Below are 17,745 nucleotides of genomic sequence, written 5' to 3'. Positions count from 1 at the left end.
ATTTGGTCTGTATGTCAATCAGCAGGGACAGGTTACAATACACCCATTAGACAGATGAGCATAGGATAATAATGAAATACTATAATAATAACAATGGTGGCTAACATTGAACAATTACCATGCTCTGGGTATTGTTATAGGTACTTTAAGTGTACTATTAGCTCATTTAAGACTCAAAACACTCCCACAAGGCAAGAATGATTATTGTTCTTGTGTTATAGAGGAGAAGACCAAGGACAAAGAATTGTCCAAGGATAGACAGCAGGCAAGTGGCAGGATTAGCAAGTGATAAAGATTCAGACTCAATTTTCTGTCTGACTAAATCCCCAGCCCAGACCTTTCTGCATCTCTGTATTCCTTACCTATTCAATTATAACCCTTGGCTTGGTTTCCGTCATTTTATATTTAAGACCTACATTTATATGACTCTTGTTGTCTTCTTTTTCTTACATCTTTTGTTGTGTGAATTACGTCTTCTGTTGCATAATATTTCATCTGTTACATAGCCTTGGAAGATAAACATCTAGTTTATTCTGTGGAACCTCACAGTAGTATCTGGGTTTTTGCTACTTAATGCCACACACTACCCAGACAAAGTACAATAAAAATAATATATATACAAACCATCAGGATTATGTTTTGAAGGGGGATACACTAATTTCTCTAATGTGACTTGTATATCTTGGTTTTATTCTTTTGTGTTGAAGGCTCAGGCTATTTCCAGAAGTCAGGCCTCTATATAATTGAAGTGAGGAGTTGGGGCGTTTAGACCTTCTATAATTTTTCTTTAGCTGAAGCTCACGAGACCAGCAGGAAGGGGGAGGATGGAAAGAGTGACTGTGTGCAAGGGAAGAACAAATGCATGGAGCACGTTCCAGAGCAAAGGGGTCAATGCCATGTCACGTGCAGCTTGTGCAAATGCATGCTCCGGAGCGATCATGTGAGAGAACATTCTCCTTCTTCTTGGAATGCCAACTACTTTTACATTTTGTCCTCATGTTGAACTTGGGGCAGGCAGATAAGTTAGTTGTGAATAACTTTTATTCCTTTGAGCTTTGCTTTGCTAGGGTGGTGCTGAGTAGCCCTCGCTCAAAGGATATTAAGCTCTCTCACTAACATGGGGGTCTCTGGACTCCACTGGGTGATCAGCAAACACTCACCACTTGGGCTGGTTGGAGCTCAAGGGCCTCCCAATTCTGTGTGAGCTCTGGGGACCTGTTGTAGTGGAGTTTACTCTGGGTGCTCACAGCCAAACACTCAAGCAAAGAATTAAGGGGATCCCTGTGCAGATGTATGGCACGCTTTTCTTGCAAAGCTCCTCACTTTCCAAAACTCTGCCTTGACTTTCTAGCTGCCTCAGCCTCCCTAAATTTCAAGCTCTGTCTCCTCAACTCGGAGAGGCGGCCCTGTTGCTTTCCCTTCCCTACTCACGTTTTCTCGAGGTAAAGCCAAACAACTCTCCGGCCATCTCATCTGTTTCTCTTCCACTGGGTTCAGAGTCCTGTACTACCCATGGCCCCAAAGTCTGAAACACAGTGGATTCGTAGTCCAAAGCCTGAACACAGTGGGTTCGGTTTTCTGGTTGTTTATGGTGGTGATGTGGTGAAGCCCAATCCTTATTACTCCCGTGTAGTCCCACAGGTGTGAGAACGATTGAAATACCACAGCCTAATCTGCCTGATGAGTGGAAGCCCCTGTGTGAATCTGCTGCTCCCTTGATTCATCTTAGGGTCCTCAGGCTTCTCTGGGCTGAGTGTTCATGTGTTGTTTAAAAAGATGTATTTTTTCACCTACAATATGGCCCCCTCGGTTCAAGTCAATTACTTCATCTGGTGCTCACTCAAAAAGCAAAGATCTGTCCCAGCAGGAGGAAAAACTCCCTGGTTGGATTTACTGAGTTTCCAGCTGAGCCGCTTTTCCAAGGGCCATTTTTACTCTACACAGTTTTTACCTTGTGGGCTGACTTAACAACCCAATCCCCTCCTAAGGCACAACTTCAAAGTACTTAGATCCCCTTTCAGAGGTTGGGTGAACCTGCAGTTTTGCTTAGGAGCCCTAAAGGTGAGAGGTTTTGCTTTTGGCAGAGGACTGATTTCTTCTCTTCTCAACTGGAGTTCCAGAATGCTCTGCAACCAACATTGCACTATTTATGAGCACTCGTTTCCATTTTAACCCAGGCTTTCTCTACCTAATGACATTTTCATACCTATTAACTTTCTTTAATGGGAGAATCTGGGTATTGTAAATCCGGATGGGTTTGGTATTAAATGTTCACTCTTCCTCCTGCAGTGTGAGCCTTCATTTCCTCATTTGTAAATGGTGGTAATGATTCCCACCTTGTAAGGTAGTTGGGGCAACTAAATGAGTTCATGCACATTTATTTTTCAACTCTCTGGTAAGGCTTCTTAAATTCACCTCTCCATGGAAACTTCTGTCAGAGTCACCAATGTCTGTGTCTACCATGTTGCCAAATCCAAAAGACTTCTTTGCTTCTCTTTTTTACTTTTTACTTTTTTTAAGTTTATCTATTTATTTTGAGAGAGAGAGAGTGAGCGAGAATCCCAAGCATGCTCCACACAGTAAGCACAGAACCCAACACAGGTCTTGAACCCATGAGATCATGACCTGAACCAAAACCAAGAGTTGGGTGTTTAACTGACTGAACCACTCAGGTGCCCCTCTGCTTCTCATTTTACTAGATGACCTACTAATATTTGATATTGTAACCACTATCTTTTTTTCTTGAGACACTTAAAAATTTTTCATGAGGGGAACCTGGGTGGCTCAGTCGGTTGAGCCTCTGACTTCAGCTCAGGTCATGATCTCACAGTTTGTGTGTTCGAGCCCCACGTCAGGCTCTGTGCTGACAGCTAGCTCAGAGCCTGGAGCCTGCTTCGGATTCTGTGTCTCCTCTCTTTGACCCTCCCCTGCTCGTGCTGTCTCTCTCTGTCTCTCAAAATTAAATAAAAAAACAGAAAAAAATTTTTCATGAGATCCTATTTCTTCCAGTTCTTCTTCTGCCTCTCTTGGCCATTTCTTGGCAGACCCCTAGTTTTCTACAACAGCCTCCAAATCGGTGGTCTTCTCATTTTGTATTCATTTTTATTTGACTCCATTTTAATAAAAATACCTCATTCTCCAAAATTGTGGGTGAATATGTCTTATAGCATGTAAAATGTTGGAGTACAGTGGCATATGTATGTAATTTTAAATAAATGCGCACATTGAGAGTATGGGCCAACCATGTTCCAGGGATGGAGGTGAAGTCAGCAATGCTTTGAAGGGCACCAGTGCTCTAAATGCTGGAGACCTCAGCATTGACCATGGAACCTTTTCTCTTCTCTTCCACCATCTTTCTGAACTCACACCCATTTCCATTAATATACCAATAACTCCTCAATTTACATGACTATCCAGACCTCTCTTCTAAACCAGAACTCATGTATTCAACTTCCTTCAACAATTTTCTATGCTTTTTGCATACTTCTCTGACCAAAGAGTCCCCAAACTAACCTCTTGATTTTCTCACTTAAATATGCCTTTCTTCCAGGCCATTTCCTCTTGATGTCATATTCATGTATGTTTGCTAATTCCTTGAGCACACCAAGCTGATTTGGTTGCCTTTGCCCTCAATCCTGTCACTCCCACCCAGAACTCTGATCTCTGTCTGCTGACTTCCTAATCATTGTTTAAGAGTCAGCTAAAAGGTCACTTCCCTAGAGAAATTTAATCCATTTTTCCCTTCTAGCACCTCTGCCCCTTTCTTACTTATTCTCTGATTTTCCTTTGGAAAGTGAGCAGTCCTGATGGGGCAGAGTGTCAAGGTGTCCAATTTCCCCAATTCATTCCCATCAGCCCTCTAAGGAGTTGTCACATGACCCTAGCTAAGCCAGTCAGTTGAATTTTGCTCAGATTGATCCAAGGGAATTAAATAGTGGGAACATATTTCTTCTGAGGGTGATGCCTGGAAAAGTCTGCCTGTGGGTTCCTGCACCCAGATCCCTGAACTCCCATGGTTTCGGTCCTTCCCAAGGTTAACTTGTTCAGTGTTAACTTTGATTCTTTGGGCTACCCTATCTCCCTTGAGTGAATCACTTATTTTTGCGTAAGGTAGCACCTCTTTCTGTCATCTGCTCACAAAGAAGCTGGACTGATATGCATCCCAATCTAAATTAGGCCCCCACCTGGTATTCTATGCTATATGGCACTGGTAGTAATTTCCTAGGGTGGTCATAACCATGTATCCCAATCTGGGTGCCTTATAACAACAGGAATTTGTTATCTCACAGATCTGGAGGCCACAAGTCCAAAACCAAGGTGTGGGCAGGGCCATGCTCCCTCAGAGACTTTTCGTGGAGGATCCTTCCTTACCTTTCCCTAGTGTCTGGTGGCCCCAGGTGTTCCTTGGCTTGTGGTATCAAAACTCCAATCTCTGCCTCCATCCTCCCATGGCCATCTCACCTCTCTACGTCTCTGTCTCCAGAGAGGCATTCTCCTCTCTGTCTCTCTCCTTTTCTTATAAGGATACCAGTGATACTGAATTAAAAGCTGACCCTCCACCAATATGACCTCATCTTTAATTAGCTAATTACATCTACAACTTTATTTCTAAACAAGGTCCATTCTGAGGTACTGGGGTTAGCATTTCAACATAATTTTGGAGGGGATGCAATTCAATCTATCATAGTGCCCTATTTTTTCTTTTGTAGTGTTTTCACTGTTTGCAATTATCTTTGAGCTTACTTGTTTAAATCTGGTCTGCCCTATTAGTCCGTGAGGGCATAAATTGGGTCAGTTTTATCACCACTCTAGGCCCAAAGCCTAGCACAGTCCCTGGTATAACGATGATGTCAAAGAGAACAACTAGCTAATGTCTGGCACTTTGAAGACTCCAAGAAATGATCAATCTCTTTGATCCTTTAAGGAACTACTGGAAAGTTCTATATTATAAGTATTTTACCAGAATCTACTGTATTCTGTGTGTCCAAGGACAGGAAAGAGGATGGAGGTAAAATACCCAAGAGGTATGCCTGTTCTTCTTTAAATATTAAGAGTCATGTGTAGCTGAGGAGTGGACTGGACCTGCCTGGTCCCAGGTGTCTCTCAGGGGGCCATGAGCCTCCAAGTAAGAAAAAGACCCCCCACTATGACATTGTGGGGCCCAGGGAGCCCTGGAGCTGTCTGAAAGAGTGTCTGCGTCCCTGCCAGTGTTCATCCTTCACCTGGGCCACCATTTCCCATTGGCAGGGCTTTCTCTGTCTGGCTCGGGCATGGAATATGAATCAGGCAATCCCTGGAATCCAGAATTAATCATTTCTCCTTCAAATTGATTGTGTACCCCCCAGAGCATTGGGTTGAGCCAGAAGCTCTGGAATCTATTTCCTAAAATGATTTTCCAACTTGGCAAAAGTGTTTCAGCTGGGAAGGGGGAAGAGGTGAGTAAAGGAGGAGATTGTTAAAGCTTTGAGATAAGAAAAATTATAGTGCAGAGCTGAGGTGAGATCTGGCTGCTAAGCAGTTAGGAGGATGGCCAGGCCACTGTGGGAAGGGTGCCAGGACCGATCAGGATGGGGGATCATGAATCTGCACTGGCCTCTATCCGGGGCTGGTCTAAGTTTCTCTAGCAGGGTTCAGTCACCTGAGACTGAGAATTTGGATTTCACTCAAGCGTGGGTTTTGTTGGAAGGGGGTTGTGACGGAGGTGCAGGCAAGCGATTTGAGAATGGAAGTCTCCACAGGGCAAAAGAAAGAGTAGGAGATAGGGATCTCTGAGAGGAGATGAGGTTATAGTGTAGAGCATTAGAGTTTCAGATTTCAGAAGTGCAGGTATGCGGAGTAAATGGGAGCGATCCATTGCAGATGGCTGAAATGGAGTGGAGGTGGAAGTCACTGGAATTGAAGAGGTCAAAGACCTGGGAGGTGAGAGCAGCAGTGAGCTAGTCTCCTCCACATATATATCTCCAGGCATGCCAGGCAGGCTTTGGGCCCACCAGTCAATGGAAACTATTCTCATCAAGGTCAACAATAACTACCTGCTGCCAAACATCTACTCCTTGTCATACTCTATCTGTTGGTAACATTTGAGAAGCTGACCAATCCCTCTTCTTTGAAATGTCTCCTTACTCATGTTTGATTGGACACCACAAGCTCTCACTGTCCATCTCTCCCAGCCACCCACTGGGTACTCCTTGACTTTCTTTTGAACCACCTAATGTAAAATGTGCCCAGACTCCATCCTCAGACCTCTACTCTACACTTGCCCTCGACATTCCTTTCCACATTCATGGTTTAAATGCTGTCCCCACCCTGATGTCTCCCAGTGTACATCCCTGGTCTCTACCTTGCTCAGTGCCTGGATCCAAACACTTTCTTGATATTTCCAGTTAGGTGACTAATTGGTAGTTCAACTTGAACATGCCCAAAATAAATGATTCCCGCCCTCCCCCATACCCTCTGCTAAACTTCCATTCCTACTGGACCTCATCTTAGGAGCTGATGACTCCATCCTTCCAGTTCCTTAGGTCTGTTGCAAGATAATTGGCTTCTCTGTGTTCCCATTTTTATCTATGGAGCGGAGTGAATAGTTATGCTTACTATACAAAAGTCTTACAAAAAAACTAATTGAATTATTACATTTAAAACACTTAACATTGTGTCCCAACGCATAGAAAATGCTCAATAGTTGTTACATATTATCGCTATTAATATATATATGCAAAATTCTGACTCCGCATTGCCTACGGCTAACTGATAATGAGCTCTTGATAATGTAACTCACCTAAAATGGAGCTGTTCTTGCTTAAAACCCATTAAGTCTGGCTTAACAAGAAAGAACTCAAGATCAGTGCAGGCTTGTGAGCTTGGGGGAGGTAAGAAATTCCTTATTGCTATTTTAAATTTTGCTTTGGCAGCCAAAACATCTGCATAAAAATGAATATTACATCTGGATAAAAATGAGCATCTCTGCTTTCAGACATTCTGAGCCCATGAGGCCAGAGGTCTGGTCTTTGGCAAACCTTGGGCAAACCCATTCCTCAGGAAGCCTGTGCATGTCTGGGGCCCAGCATGTTTTTGTGATGGGGACGCCCAGGCTTCAGGGTAAGATGAGGTGGTAGAGAGAGCTCCCTGGCCAAGCTTTGTTCCATGTTCTAGGAATTTAAATAAATGCTGTTTTCAGTGATCTGCGTCTTTCCTAGCAAACAGATGTTTACCATCACCGAGCTGTAAGATGACAATAATTAGCTGAATTTCTCAGGGGGCCACGAGGAAAGCAAAAGAACCATCATGGAATGTGACAAGGGCTTTGCTTGCTGGGATCCTGCACCTTCCGTTTCCCCTCCTCCAACCCCCTTGGCACATTCTCCTGTGAGAGAAGATGTGAGTTCAAGCCCCCAAAGTTCTTCTTTCACAGGTGCCTTCTTGGTCACCCCAGGCCTCTTGCACTTGCATCTGGAGTTGGAGGAAGTCGTCTTCCTCCAGCTGTGTCCAGAGAATACCCTTCTTTGTGTGGGAAGGCCATCCTCTTCCCCCAAGATGCGGTGCTGGATGGGATGCCTTCAAAAGAGTGAGAACTGAGAACTGCTCACCTGGGCAATCCAGTCAGTAGCCTCATCGCTAGGGGTCAGTGGGATGGTCCCAGCCAGGTTCCCTTCACCTCCAGGACGATATTTACAGCAGCCGGGAAGAAGAGGCTTTAAATTAAAAAGGAAAGAAAGAAAGAAAGCCAATAAACCAAAGGATGCTAAATTTAAACTGTTCAGAGGAAATCAAATATAGAATCTTGAGAGAGAATAAAAACAAATAAATGAAGGGATTAACCTCCCTGGAGACTCTGTTATTGGTTTCTCTGACTGCCTTAAGTGGCGATTTTTATAGTTCTGAGTATTCTTGCCCCCAAAGCTCTTGCCATCTAAGTGGAAGGGGCACAGAGAAGATTGGAGAGAGGGAGAAGGAAGGAGGCTATGTCTGTGCACCTGCCTACAAATCCCCACCATGAACTGAGCCCACAGTTAAGCATGCAGGTGTGAACCTCCTGAGACTGTACTGACTTCATGTGCAACTTCCCAGTAAATCTGTAACTGAATACTTGGTATTTATGCCCACAACCTGACAGAGGACTGGGGCTTCCGTTTTCTTATTTCCCATGAATTCTCCCCAAGACTTAGGGAAGGACATGGGAGAGAGGGGATGTCTATGGTAGAACCTGCGACAAATTAGTCGTTGGAATTTTCTGGCCAATAGAAGAGACAGAATTTGTTAAGAAACATCAAAGGAAGTAAACAGAGAAGGCACAGAGAAGGAAGAAGAAAGGAAGTAGGAGAGAAGGAATCTTATGTCAGAGTGGCTAAAATGAACAGATCAAGAGACTATAGATGCTGGTGAGGATGTGGAGAAATGGGCACCCTCCTACACTGTTGGTGGGAATGTACACTGGTGCAGCCACTCTGGAAAACAGTGTGGAGGTTCCTCAAAAAATTAACAATAGAACTTCCCTATGACCCAGCAATAGCCCTGCTAGGGATTTACCCAAGGGATTCGGAAGTGCTGGTGCATAGGGGCACATGCACCCCAATGTTCATAGTAGCACTATCAACAATAGCCAAATCATGGAAAGAGCCTAAATGTCCATCACCTGATGAATGGATCAAGAAGATGTGGTGTATATACACAATGGAGTACTACATGGCAATGAGAAAGAATGAAATCTGGCCATTCGTAGCAACATGGATGGAACTCGAGGGTGCCATGCTAAGTGAAATAAGTCAGGCAGAGAAAGACAGATACATTTGTTTTCACTCATAAGTTTAACAGGAGAAACTTAACAGAGGACCATGGGGATGGAAAGTGGGGAAAAAGAGTTAGGGAGAGGGAGGGAGGCAAGCCATGTGAGACTCTTGAATATTGAAAACAAACTGAGGGCTGAAGGAGAGGGGGAAAAGGGAAGGGGGTAATGGACATGGAGGAGGGTGCTTGTGGGGAAGAGTACTGGGTGTTATATGAAAACCAACTTGACAATTAACTATAAATTAAAAAATAAATAAACATAAAAATTTTTTTAAGGTATAAAAGGAATACATGGTGGGAAAGGGACCCTTGTCCTCTGTGCCAGTGAAAGGCTTGAGAAGCAGGAGTGAGAGCTTTGAGAATTCGAAAGAGAATTACCCCTCTCAAAACAGTCCCCTTGAAAGTGAAGTTGGTGCATCCTTTCCCTGGAAACATTTTGACACGAACCTAAAAAATCACAAACCAAAAAATGTCTATATAATTTGAACAGTAATTCTTTTCCTGGAAGCCAAGCATAATAATGTGAAATATGAAATAGTTTTGTGTGCACGGATACGGACGACAGCCAGTGGTTCTCAATCCACTTTGAGCTTTAGGACTACCTGGGGAATGAAAGAGGAAAAAAAGTCCTGGTGCCCAGATCTCCACCCAAACTCTGGTCCAGTACAGCCGCTGCTGGTTGCTGTTGTGGTTGTTTACTTGTTGTAAAGCTCGCTGGGGGTTCCAGTGTCAAAGTACAGTCAGATTGGATGACCACTGGTGGAGGTCTTTGCTTGACTGGGGCCCTCACACTGGTCACGATGAACTCAACTTTCATTCCCTTCGAAAGGCTGCCTTGACATTCTATCCTGTCTCATCCCTCTCCCCAGATTCCTTCTCTTTTTCTGTTTCCCTTTCTTCGAGGGTTGCCATTTATTTCTTTCTCCTTGTCTTCTTTTTCCCGAAGAGGATCTTAGACTATTATTTCTCTTTGGTCTCAAATTCTGAGGACCCCTGCTGATTGTGGAGGCTAGGAGGTTGGAGGGCAGGTGATGAGGTGATGGGTATTTGGTTAAGACTATAGCCTGGAGAGGCCACAAAGAAAGTTTTTGTGTCTTCTCTGGCCTCCCTTGTTTTCTACAACAGGGTTCAGGGACTCCTACACTCCAGGGCTATGGTGTTTCCATGAACTGCCCCCATTTGGGCAGCCTCTTTAGCCCATTGGGTCTCTGTTCACCCATTTAGGGGACGTTATAAGAATTCCTCAGGCTTTGCCAACTCATAATTCACCTTCAGAGTTAGAAACCACATTGAAACCTGCTCACCAGAATCTTCCACCAGCTACTAAACTGTAAGCCAGGACCTCTTAGGCCCTGGGGACTTTGGAAGTCGTTTCTCCCGTTGCAACTTTTTCTACTCTCTTTAGTTCATTTTGTTAGCTTGGAGAAGCAGAAGAGTCCCCACTTGACTCCATCAACTTTATCAGAAACACAGCAAAAGAAGCTTTCAGTAATATCATAAAATTCTAATTGTATGGTGTTCAATCAGAAAAACCAGTGATCAGTTTTGATAACGACTAGTGTTAATATAAAAACTGTGGGCAGAAACACAACAAAACGATAACAGCAATGGAATTCTCATGGAGGGATTATGAAAGAGGTTAATTTAAAGCTTTCCAGTGCTCCTTAACTTTTCCACAACATTCTTATTTCCTTTTTTACAGTGATAAAAGTGCTGTGGACATCCAAAGCAACACAGCACTCCTCTTTGGAGACAGAACACTCTATTGCATAATTCTGGCATTGATTGGATAATGAACCCTCCTCTTTTGAAATTGCCCTGATTCTGTGTTCTCTTCTTTGACTGTCCTAATTGAGGCTCATCTTCATCCAAAGCCTTGGGCCAGTTTGGTGAATCAATGAGTAATCAGGCCGGGACATTCCACTCTACCCCACTGATGGTTGAAAAGTGTGGCTGAGTGGTTGGCTTCAAGTGTTCTCATAGGAAAGAGCTCCTAGATGCTTTGCACACTGACAACAGCTAATGTTTCTTAAGTGTGTGCTCTCTGCCAGGCACTGTCCCAAGCACTTTACGTGTTTGAGTATACTTAATACACAAGACAGCCACATACATTTGGAATTATTTCAATTCTGATTATATAGAGGAGAAAATCAAGGGTAAGTAACCCACTCAAGATACTTCATCAAGTGGCAGAGTTTGAATCTAAACTCCTGAGCCCAGACTCTCAACCACTGTTGTGTACTAACCCTTGTAGCAAGATGGCAGCTTCATTGGAGATGAAGGAATGTCCTGAAGAAAGGGCAACAGAAAACTCATATGGGTGTGATCCATCTGATGGCATTGGTTTCAAGCTGACAGATTAACTGTAGACAGTGTATGATGAGTGGGGGAATAGAGTGGTGGAGTGTTATCCATATTGGATACTGACCTGTCCCCAAGAGCATGGACCCCTGACTAGTGCCAGGCAGAAAGGCTGATACCTATCAAAGAAGTCACTTAAGGATGCATTGGTCAGAAAAGACAGCATTCAGGGCACAATCTCATTTGTTCCCTTAGGACTCATTATCTCGAAAGCATGCACCTCCACATATCCCATTTCCTGGGTGCTAATAGGTACACTGAGAACTTTATAAACAAAGGTAGGACTCCAGTTCTTCCCTTCAGGACTGAGGTATGTCAAACGGTCTTATTTCACCCACATGCCTCCCTTCTGTCTCCCTATCATCTCTCTTCTCTTTATCCTTTGCTAGGATTCCTTCTGCCCTCCCTCTTTCTTTACTCACCCTTCCTTGAACTGTGCTCCTCATCTTTGGAGAAGTCAAAGGTGCCTTTGAGATTCTGTGAAAGAGATCTACCTTCTCCCCACAAAACACGCACACACACACACTTTCACATATGTATGTGTGTATATGTGTGTGTTTGTGTGTGACGTTTTTCCATGGACCAGTCATGAGCCTCTCAGAGCCTTCAGAGATCTCTGATCTGTGGGTGGAATTCTTCCTTCTTCCTTTCCATTCTGTTGCAGAAAAGGGCATGCCCTCCACATCTGATGTCCAGTTGGTCAACCAGAGAGTGAGCATGGCAGCTCTCCCACTTCCCCGCTCCCCTCAGGCCTTTCCTGTGGCCCCGAGATTGAAAGCATGGACCCTGTGGGCAGGTCAATTGGGTAAAAATTCTGGGTCTTTTCTTCAGGTATATGCCCTTGAGCAATGAATGGAGAATAACTTCAACTCCCTTATAGGGATTTATTCTGATTACTTGCATTAAAAAATATAAAAACCTTGAGAACAATGCCTGGCAGGGAGTAATGATATCATATTTGACACTGTTATTGAGTGCTGGTGAACGAAGGAACGGAATGAGCCTTTGCTTTGAAGCTCCCAGTAGCCTTCTCCTCTCTCCTCCCCTCCTGTTTACGAGGGGGAAGTAGAACCCAGGAAGAACAGCCCTAAATAATTTAAACATCCAGGAAACAATGAAGTCCTTTGGGATGACCAAGATACACTTATTACCAACAAGGAGCTTAAAATTTAGCTCCAGAAATAAAATAATCAAACAACTATAACACAAAGCAGAATCTGACAAATGGTTCATAAGAGGAATAAATCAGGGGCTGAGGAAGGGATTTTGTCCAGCTCTGGAAGTGGGAGGATTTGGGAGGGAGGCCGTGAAGTTGGGTCGGAAAAATAACTAGGTCAGGCTGGTGTCTGTCGCAGGGAACTGTATGACAGAGTGAGGTGGAGGGGTACTGAGGTCCCCTATGGAAGAAGTGCCTGGGAAACAGGGGAGTCCAGAAAAGACTGTTTGGGGCAGTGTTAGAAGAAATGGGGAGAAATCCTTAATGACACATGTCTTAGAGGTAATTTGGTTATAAGAGCAGGAACCCAGCTGAGCTAGCTTGCAAAAATGGGGAACTATTTTGTGACTGTGGTTTCTCACAAAGTCCATGGAGTTAAAGTATAGCTGGGCACTCCATGGACTTAACCTGGGAACAGGAAGGAAGTGCCCATCTGGGTATGTTTCACACTCCTTGGCCTCTATTCCATTCTCTGCCCCTCCATGTCTTTATCTCTCTCAAGTCTCTCTCCTGTGTATCTCTTCCATTCTCTTTGCTTGTTCTCCAGTATTCAAGGTCACAAAACGGTGGCCCTAAATCCACATCCACATGATGTCTGGGGCCCACACAACAACAGATCAATTCCATCTCTACAGAGCTTCTGTGTACGGTTGGGCAGGTTGGGTTCTGCACAAGGGTACTCGCCAAAGGGTAAGTAGTGGTTGAAATCCAGTGAAATTCTTTTACTAACGTCCCTTGACCAAAGCAAGGCCCATGAACACATTTCAAAGGAGATGGGGGGGATGTTCTCACCATGGGACCAGCAGGACTTGATGGGTCCAGAAGTATTTGGGAACAGCTCTGGAGTTGATCACATGGTAAAAAATTTAAACCGTACCAAGTGATATTCAATGAGAATAATTTTCTACATCCCACAGCACATTCCTTTTAACCTGCTGTGTGATACTTTATCTCGTACCTTTCCACTACTGTACAGCTCATTCTTATTAAGCTATTTGCTTAAAATTCCATTTATGGCTGTATTTCCTCCTTTTAAAGGGATTTTTGGGTTGTTTATAAATACTGAGGCTGTGTATATGTCATAACAAGAAAAAGTTGGGCAGGCATCACATTAATTTTTGAACTCATCAGAGATTTGAGGTCTCAGGACAACCCATCATCTTGAAGACAGACAGGTGCCTGCAGGGAAACAAGGGCCTGGCCATCTGCTTATGTGGATACCAGATAAACTGGTGGAAATGGTAAACGAGGAGTTGTCATGATTGGTTGGAGCCCAGGGAGAGGCGGGTACAGGGACACAAAGTCTATCTACTCTTGGGGCAGGGACGGAAACAATTGACAGTTACATCTCAAGATACGAATTGCAACATACTCCAAAGACTGGGGCTCCATTAGAAAATTAGAGAACACTCCCTACTTCTCACATCTTACCACCATGTTAGCAAGCCCCCAGCAATACAAATGAAAGTACATAGCAGTAAGAATACAGGTGGGAATGCTCAAGAGGCAGAGAGCTAAAGACAAAAAGAAAATATACAGCTATAGAGGGAGGAAAACATTTTACCTGCAGAGGAACAGGATAGGATTTCTTATCAGAAACCATGTGAGCAAGCGGAAATGGAGGAACACCTTTAAAGTGTTGGAAGTGGGGCACCTGGGTGGCTCAGTTGGTTAAGCATCTGACTTCGGCTCAGGTCATGATCTTATGGCTTTTTGGGCTCTGTGCTGACAGCTTGGAGCCTGGAGCCTGCTTTGGATTCTGTGTCTCCCTCTCGCTCTCCCCCGCTCATGCTCTCTCTCTATCAAAAATAAAATCCTTAAAAAAAATTTTTTTAAAGTGTTGAAAGAAAAAAACCCTGTCAACCTAGAACCTTATATTCTATAAAAATATATTTCAAGTGTGAAGAAGAAATAAAGGCTTTCTCAAACAACTACTCAGGGAATTTTTTTGCCAGCAGACCACCATGCAAGATATGTTGAAAGAAGTTCTTCAGGCAGAAGGAATATTATTAAGATAAGAAATTTAGATCTACATGAAAGAAATGAAGAGTATTAGAAAAGGGATAAATAAAGGTTAAATATTGTACTTTTTCTTATTTTTCTTAGTTGTCCTAAAAAATAACTGTATAAAGCAATGACAGTAATGATGGATTGGTGTTTATAGCATGTGTAAATATTTGAAATGGATGGCCTCAATGATGAAGGATTAGAGGAGAAAATGGGGAGGAGTATGCTGTTACACAGTCTTTTCTCTACACATGAAGTGATAGAATGATGAAATATAGTTATGATTAAAAATGGGCTCACATTATTTAAAAATGTCTATTGCAATCACTAGGGAAAGCACTAAAAAGTTAAGAGAAAATATAAACAATAAGTTAATAGAAAAGATAAAATGGAATAGAAGATAAAAACACTCACTTAAGATCATAGGAGGAAAAAAAGACGTAATAAGAACAAAGAACAAATACAACAAAAAATGAGCTAGCAAAAGTGATGCATTTTAGGCTAAATATATCAATAATCACTTTAGGGGTACTTGAGTGGCTTAGTCAGTACAATTCTTGGTTTTCACTCAGGTCATAATTCATGATATTGAGCCCTGCATTGGGCTCTGCACTGACAGCCTGGAGTCTGCTTGGGATTATCTCTCTCCTTCTCTCTCTCTGCCCCTCCCCTGCTTACTTGTGCTCTCTTTCTCTCTCAAAATAAACAAATAAACATAAAAAAATTTAAATATATCAATGATCACTTTAGATATGAAAGGTATAAACACACCTATTCAAGATAGACAATGCCAAAATGGATTTAAAAAATAAAGGCTCAGCTATATTCAGTCTACAATGAATGCATTTTAAAACATGAAGACATAGATAGGTTAAAAGAGAAGAGATGGAGGAAAATATACTGTTAAAATATTAACCCGAGGAAAGCAGGAGTAGTTATATCAATTTTGGATAAAGTGAACTTTAGAATAAAGAAGGCTATCAGGGATAAAGAAGGATATTACATAATAATAAAGAGGTCAATTCTCCAAGAACACAACATTCCTAAACCTATATGAACCCAACAAAAGAGATTCAAAATACATAAAGCAAAAATAGATGGGTCTGAAAGGAGCTATAGCAAATCTACAATTACAGTTAGAGACCTCAATACTCTGCTCCTGATAACAGATTTAAAAAGTAGTCAAAAAATAAAGGAGCTATCAACAAAGTTAGCCTAACTGACAATCATAGAAGTCTTTATTGAACAACAGCAAAATACACATTGACCTCAAATGCACATGGGACATTCATCAAGATAAACCACATTTGGGGCATAAAACAAACCTTAATCAATTTAAAAGTATAATAGAAATCATACAATGTGCATCATTGGCTCATATAAAAATGAAACTAAAAATCAATAACAGAAAGATTTGGGGGATAGCCCAAATATTTGGAAACGAATGAGAGCCAAAATCAAGAGTTGAATGCTTAACCGACAGAGCCACCCAGGCACCCCAAGGGTCTGTGAATTTTAAATTTGTTGAGATATGACTACAATAATCTCAACAAAAGAAGCATCAATTTACAAGCTGCACAGGGTGTGAAAATCTCAGTTTCCGCATATTGTCATCTGCATGGTACCTGATCAATATTTTATCATTTGCCAGGCTGATTGGTAGAAAATGGTGTTTCTTCTTTAACAATTCTTTATCATTTATTTCTAAGTTAATTGTATATATTTATCGATGAGGTGTTTTTTTCCATGTCCTTTGCCTACCCAATTTTCTGTTGATTAGTAATACTTATTGACTTAAAAGTGCTGTTTATAGTTTAAGGAAGTCAGCCATTTCTCACATATGAATAGTTTCCCATACTTTGTCCTCTGTGTTTTGATTTTGTTTATCATATTTACTGCCATCAAATATATTAATCTCCTCTTCCATGGCTTGTGGTTTTCTGGGCTGCTCAAGAAAGTCTTCCCATTCCGAGATTATTAGAAGAAATCTTATACATTCTTATGATTCTTTTATTGTCTCATTTTTTACTTCTAAATCTTTGATCCATTTGTGATTCATTTAGGTATAAGGAGTATAAGCCACTAAAATTTAAAGTTATTATCAAACATTTGAAAAGAATTTTGTTTTCTTTCCTCCCTAAAGCTTGTATTTTTGTTTCATAAATGATTCATATTTGCTCAGAAAACTCTGAGAATAGACAAAAAGAATAAAGAAACCACCCAAAACAACCAGAGATATGTACTATTTCTCTATTAAAAAATAAACTATGTAAAGTTTTTTTAAAACTACTTTGAATTTTTCCAGAAAAAAATGGAAGAGCATTTGTATCACGTTCTGCCACCTGCATTTTCCAGCACACAGTACATGGTGACTCTGTCCCGATGCATGTTTTCAAGGGGGTTCTGGGCTGAAAGCATGAGAGTGAAGTTGGGAAGGGGAAGGGGAAGACACGGAAGCATCTGCAAGTCCTCTTTCTCTACAAAGCTCAGCAGGGACAGGAAGTCCCAGGACCAGCTGGGCTGAGGAGTCATACAATTGAGGATGGGTGAAACCATCCTCTTGCAGACCAAGGAGCCATGGGGAAAGTGAGAAAGGATGGAGGGGAGGAGGTAGGATGGAGGCAGAGGGAGGAGGAATGTTCTTGCCAGTAGATGAGAGAAAAGGAGGGAGGGCATTGAGGAGGTAGTGAAACTGGTGCAGGAGGGATGGATTTTAAGTTTCCTCTGTGCAGTTCCAATCTCCCTGAAGTAGATGAGGTCATCGATTGAGCGCAGTTAGGACTTGGCCTCCAGGAAGTGGGAGCATTTGGACCAAAAGCTCTGGGAAATTCAGTAGGGAGCCAGCAAAGAACGGCAGTAAGAAGCCAAGTGGGGGAACAGTCACTGCAGCCACATGGCTCCCTCCAGCACCACTCAGGGCCTCAAGAGCAGGAAGGACAGGAAGGAAGCTCAAGCATGGCCAGGTTGCAGGCTCGGGAGATGGGCCCAGCAGAGCCCTCTGGCCAGGAGGAAGCATGCTTGGGTGTCCAGACCTGGAGGAGAAATAGAGGGAAAGCTGATTTTTATAAGCGCCCTGCCCCGGCCACTTCACAGGTGCCCTGCCTTCCATCATCCTCTTCTCCTCCTCCTCCTCCTCCCCTCCCTCCCCCTCCCCCTCCTCCTCCCCCTCTCCTCCTCCTCCTCCTCCTCCTCCTCCTCCTGCTGCTGCTTCTTCTTCTTCTTCTTCTTCTTCTTCTTCTTCTTCTTCTTCTTCTTCTTCCTGGTCTCCAGCTGAAGACCACCCCCCATGCCCAGATCCCAGGGGGCAGGGAAATCAAGCAGTGTCCCCTCCCCTGCATTCTTGAACTGGTCAGCAAGGCCCGTGGCTTCTCCACCTA

Source organism: Suricata suricatta, chromosome 8 (genome assembly GCF_006229205.1).
Source record: "Suricata suricatta isolate VVHF042 chromosome 8, meerkat_22Aug2017_6uvM2_HiC, whole genome shotgun sequence".
Lineage (NCBI taxonomy): Eukaryota > Metazoa > Chordata > Mammalia > Carnivora > Herpestidae > Suricata > Suricata suricatta.
This window is presented reverse-complemented; position numbering follows the sequence as displayed.